The sequence below is a fragment of the Lycorma delicatula genome, chromosome 2 (assembly GCF_047948215.1).
Source record: "Lycorma delicatula isolate Av1 chromosome 2, ASM4794821v1, whole genome shotgun sequence".
In the NCBI taxonomy this organism is placed as follows: domain Eukaryota; kingdom Metazoa; phylum Arthropoda; class Insecta; order Hemiptera; family Fulgoridae; genus Lycorma; species Lycorma delicatula.
Window position 1 is genome coordinate 128,710,786 of NC_134456.1, and position 6,330 is coordinate 128,717,115.

The following is a 6,330-nucleotide window of genomic DNA, read 5'->3' on the forward strand; positions in this document are numbered from 1 at the left end:
ACAAAGTTGAAAAAAATATTTTTATGCCAGTAAATAAAAACAAGTTGAAAATGTTTTGCAGTTACCTTTTGGTAACAAGAAATTGTATGTAGTTATTGATAAAATATCACTTTTAAAGGTAAATACAATCATAAAATTTTGTAATTAATCTGCGAATAAAAAAAAGTAAAATAAAATTTATACTAAATAATATCATATTTGTTTATTTTTACATAGCACAAAATGAGTGTTGCACTGTTATTTGTATTTACGTTGTATATTACTTGTATTTAACTAAAACTGAAGAAATTACACTGTTACTTTAATAAATGTTTAAACGCATAAATAATAATTGTTTAACGCACAAGTATTTTTTTATGAATTCGTTTTTCCTCCCTTCCAAGAATACTTCCTTTATTTCATATTTTGATAAACTTATAAATGAGGTCCAACTTAGATGAATAATAAAGAATTTTTTTGAAAATCCTTAACAAGTCCGGTATGGTCTAGTGGATAGGATACCTGGCTCTCACCCAGGAGGCTCGGGTTCGATTCCCGGTACCGGAATTTTTTTGGCGGGTCTCCGTGGCACGAGTAATGTCTCAGCCTTTCATGCAGAGGTCCCCGGTTCGAATCCCGGTCAGCCATGGCATTTTTCATACGCATTTTTTCCGAATTGTTTTTTTAACATTCGTTAGTAGAATGAAACTACTCAGTTTTTTTCCTTAGCTACCACAGAAGAGAATCATAAACGATTAAACATTTTTTAATTTTTATAAGCTTAACCTAATTCAAAATGTATCAGAAAAATACACAAAGCTTCTCGACTATTATTTTGCTGCATACGATGTAAAAAGGTAGTTCTAGAAATATCGATTCTCTTTGTCATTAATTTATTTCTTTTTAATTGCTTTTTTTTTTAACAAGCTGTTGTTTTACGTTTGATGTTTCATATTCATACCACTGAATAAATTCCAAAAAAATGATAACCTGCAATAACTCGCAAAATTACCCGAGCTACGTATAAATACTAAGGCAAACATATTTATCAGTTAAAAAACAGATAAACTGGCTATAAGTAAATTATTTTAGAAAACTACAGATTACGGTGCACTATTTTCAAATAATTTATCTACTAACAAATGACACTATAATATAAAACTCAAATTAAAAGTTAAAAGTAAATTACCCAAGTCTATCTAAGACTTGACATCAAATTTATAATACCTTTTAGTTTTATTTGCATATGTACAAGTAAATATGCAACAACAAAAAAATGAATATATAAAAATGTATACAAATATATTAACAGTTACAAAAATATTTTTCTGAATCGTGCAGTACTAAAAGAGAAAAGTATTAATTTAATTTTCTTTTTTAATTTATAACTTTTAAAAATTTTCAAGAAAACGTTTTCTAAAACTAATTGACCAAAATATATTTTATAATCGGTTACAGATAATTACTATTAAAAATAGATCAAATACTCTATTTCCTTTAAATCAATAAGTCTCATAATAGGCGTAAAAAATGTAATATTTCAATTAATCGAGTTGAAAGCTGGAATTTATGGTGGGATGTGGTATATTCAAATTGGCAGCGGATTATTCTGACGTTCCAGTTAGTATTTTGTAATTGTATATGTGGTTAATAGAAAAACACGCAGTTGGTAGCCAGGCGTTACTGATGAAAACCCTCAACTGTTCACGCTGGTTCGGTCTGATTACATCATATGATGTTATTTACACCGTAAAAAGTATATCAAGCGTAATTTTATAAAACAGAAATAACGAAAAGATAATTATTTTTGTAGGTTACAACGCAATAAAAAAAAAACAGAAAAATAATACGAAATTATTCATTTTTTTAATGCGTATATAGTGTATAGTTAACATATATGCTTATCGGTTATTTACGAGGATCAACCAAGAAATGTTTGTATTTTGAAAAGACTAATTCAATTATGCGACCTCTCTTTCAAAATTGAAATTCCATCTGTCAATTGTTTTTGGGAAAAAACTTTTTATTCTGTTTGATCAAAGATTGTAATAACGTTACTATTTGTTTGTAATGTAACGTTTTAAGTATACACTCCCAAATATAAATTAAAATAATATTAATTTAAAGTTATTAATTATAACGTTCTTAATTATTCTTACAAAAAGGGGAAAAGCGTTGATAATTATAAAACAATGAAATAACGTCGTTGATATGAACGTATTTTTTTTTTGTAATGTTAAAAACTGTAAATTTTTGAAATGAATTGTCAGAATTATCATTAAAAAAACATACAAATTGGTAGTTAAAAACCACAGAAAAATTAACTAAAGATTTGCTTAAAAAAATCAATAAAATACGAATTACTTAACAAAAGGTTGGTAGTAAACGAAATTAAAAATTTAAATCGCTGCAAAGAATCAGTGTTGCATTACTATTCATATAGAATATAATCCATCAAAATAATTAAATTTCACCAAAATCATTAAATCATGGAGAAAATAGTGCTTCTTTTATGTAAGAAAAGAAAATAATAATGACCCCTAAATATCAGAAGCCCTACGTAATTTCACGAAAGAAAATTTAGGTAATTTAAGTTCTATTGATTTGAAAGTAATTCATAATTTTAAAGGGTTATCACACCTTATCAAGCTATATTATGAAAAGGAAGAACATAAATTCGTGCAGATTTTGCTCGTGAATTTCAGTTTATTATTTAACCATATCAACTGTCGTTGTACATCGTTAAACACGATTACAAAGCGTTACTTAAAGTAATATTAACGTTTGTGAGTGACAAGATGAGTAAAAAATAAACAATAACATCCCGTGGTAGGTTTACATAGAATGTGAGGAATGAGGCCATTTCCCTTTTCTTTTTTCAGAGTTGAGTATTATTCTTTTGGACATTAGCGTACCCACCCCACTAAAATGAGATGATATTAGCCGTACATTTCACTTCAAGGAATAAAGTGAATCATTCACTGTAGTGAGAATCCTTACATTGATAGAAAAAACCTCTGACTAGTGCCTGTCACACCATAGGTTTTTTACATATGTTGCAGCCTTCATTAAGATAATTCACTAAAGGATTACTAATATGTTATACAAACAGAGAAATTCATTTATACAATATAAAAATTGTTCCAAAATAGAAAATATTTACACTTTTATAACAATATAATAAGCGATGAGAGATAACATTATACGTATTGATTTCAACAGGAAAAGAAATTTGACATATACATAACAAGTTTGGTAATCGATTAACAAACTGCTCTGTTTATTAGATTGAAAAAACAACACGCTAGATTAAAAATTAGCAGCTCAAATTTAGTCTACATGTAATAAAAATTAATGTCTTTATAATAAAAATATTAACTCGAATTAACAATATCGTTTTATTTTCTGTTAATCAGAGAGGACACCACTGATTTGATATGTAGAAGAGTGTCTCTGGAGGGAGTGCCTAGAAACATTGAACGATAAATGACGTACACATTCCATAGCAAGGCGAGCAGGACATACGTCATTCGGCCTTGCCCCGCCCGAGTGTCGACTGCACTTTCCTATCAACCCTTGTGCATTATAGTATACTGTTCATGTAGAACTGGTACAAGTACCTATAGTAGTACCTCAGTAGGGTTACTTTATTGCATCCGGTACTTGAACACTACAACACTATGTTTCTTGTCGTTTATTTAATACTGCACTCTCAATCATCGTTGCTACATTCACGCACATGCGCATACGCAAAAATGTTCAATAACCTCGATTTAAATAAATTAAATAATTCACTTCGAGACTCTGTCGTATTATTTACGAGGACATGACAATTCTTTACTTTTGCTGCATAATGAAAATAATTGTCAATATCCGGGAAAAATTTAAATAATTTTATAGCAAATAGAATAAAAAGCAAACACAAAAAAAAATTCCGTATAATCATGTTATATAAATATATAAAAAAATTGGAAATATTCTATACTCCCAAAGTCTCCACCCAGTAAAGGAAAGATCAACGGAGTTATTTAAGTAGATGCAGAGCAGGATAATGAATTTGCGTATTCAGCATCACTGCAGATCCAATACAAAGTAAATAAATAAATTTATTAATAATTAATTTTAACTGCAAATTATATTAAACTAATGCATATTGTTCTTCATCACGATAAACCCAAAATTACGTAGTCAACCACTAAATTATCCTGACATATCCAAAATTTATGAATAAGTTTACTTAATATAAACTAAATATAAATAAACAACAGAATATAAATATTTCAAAACTCTGTACAACTTAAAATTAAAATTTACAATAGTAACGATTTTCTTTCTACAGAACATCTTAAGCCGAATGAAAAAATGTAACTTCTTTATGATAAACTTTGCAACCATACGGTATGATAAAACAAGCAATTTGAAACCTAAATATACTTAAAAAATTATTATTTCCTTTAATTAATAATTTAAAATACTAGAAGTTCTTAAAAAAAATACAATATAAAATGAACTAATAAAAATATATATTATTTATTATCATATTGTAATATGATTATTGATATTAGGAATATTACAGTTTTTAATAAATTTTTAGCACTGTAGGTAAATATCAATAAATAATTGAAAAAAAAGAAATCATTTTATCCAGTTTATGCCTAATTTTTTTAGTAATATTACTGCAATATTGTATCACGGGAATTTCTGTTCAAAAGGCTATTTGTTGTCGCTCATACGGACTATCGCATGAACAATCATATGTGTTATAGTGTACCCAAGGTAGGTTACGGATCTACCGAAATTTAAATTAACCATTTTCAAGAAATTTCAGTTCTGTTTTTTGTTTTTTGTTTCAAAAATTTTTGTTTTATAATTCCTTAGATTATAGAACACTTCTCTTTACTGCTGTATATCAAATTTGTGTTAAAGTAATCTTGAGAATGCTTTCAAATCTTGTGTGGGTAATTATTAAAAAAAATATTGATTTAAAAAACAAAAGTTTTAAAACTAGATTTTGACTATTATTAACAGAATTTACACAAAGTGCAGCTTATTTTTTAATAGATAGATTACAATTAACAATTAAAAAAATAATAAATAAATAAATTTTAAAATGTAAAAGATTGTAAAAAAAACCGATGAAATAATTTTAAATCCTCTTATAATGTAATCTTTGTAAAGAAGAAATGCACACATCAAAAGAAAACTAATATTCGGCAAACATTTTTCCAGTTCAGGCAAATAAATTTAATTTAATAGATTATTTAAGTTCATTAACCATAAAAAATAAGTGTTCGTTATTAAATTATAATCGAAACCTAAAAAAAAAAAAAAATCATAATTCTTTTTTGTCTCGCAAACATGTATTTACAATCGGGTAAAATGGATTAAAAAAGCACGTGAAGTGGGATTTCAGTGAACACCCTCAATGAAGCGCACATATATAAACAAACATATATATATATATATATAAAGTCTACAATTTTATATAAATAAGCACACTTGAAATAATTAGGATCGCAAAGATTCGAGAGATAAAAATAGTCTAATAAAAAAAAAAAAAAAAAAAAGAATGTACAGTACCATTAAACAATAAATAGAGATAAACAAAATAGTAGCACTACAAGCACACGGAAAGAAATAGGAGAGTGCTAGACTCCTCACTAAAGCACAGTAAAGAAGTTTATCCAGTTCAAGTATCACCCAGATATCCCAAGTACAGCAAGTGTAGGCGTTTCAACCACCAAACATCTTCACTGTTGTCTAGGAGATTAATTGCTAGAAAGTTCACTTGACTGCCTACGCTGTCTGTAACTAAACAGAACCGTTTTATTTCCGTCACGAACATAAGGCAATCCAAGACAGTCGTGAATTTCCTCAGTCCGAGCGAATCACGGTGCCTCTGCAACTGGTTCTCGCCAACTTGCTCTGAAAATGTTGTATAATTTCAACGTTACTTTTGCTCGTCGTGCCCTATAGCTATATATCATATGTCAAAACCGGTTTTAGAATTACTTTGTATATCAAAAGTCTATTGGACAACGGCAGGTGCGAGTTCCTTCTTAATAACCAATAAAGCCTCTTATACTTGATGTTATGTTGTTTCCTATTTTCTTTCACATAGTACTTCCACGTTAAACGATGATCAAGGAGAGCCGAAGGTACCAAATCCCGGTCATGGTATGGGATGACGAACCGGTCCAGATGGATTTACCCCCCCTCAATGCAAATGTAAAATGACTTGACTTATTTACTTTTATCCTCCATTTTCCTGGCCACTTCCCGATTATCTAAATGGATTGTAGCTTCGTTGAGGCCAAGTGCTGGCCTACAGGAGAATACCCCGTGCGCAGA

The 6,330-nt window shown here is 28.7% G+C and overlaps 1 non-coding gene across 1 annotated transcript; it reads left to right on the forward strand.

Moving 5' to 3' along the window:
- The first annotated feature begins 474 nt into the window (after positions 1-474).
- On the forward strand, positions 475-546 carry TRNAE-CUC (transfer RNA glutamic acid (anticodon CUC)). The gene has a single exon. It is a non-coding gene; the product is annotated as a tRNA-Glu (tRNA).
- Positions 547-6,330: the final 5,784 nt, after the last annotated feature.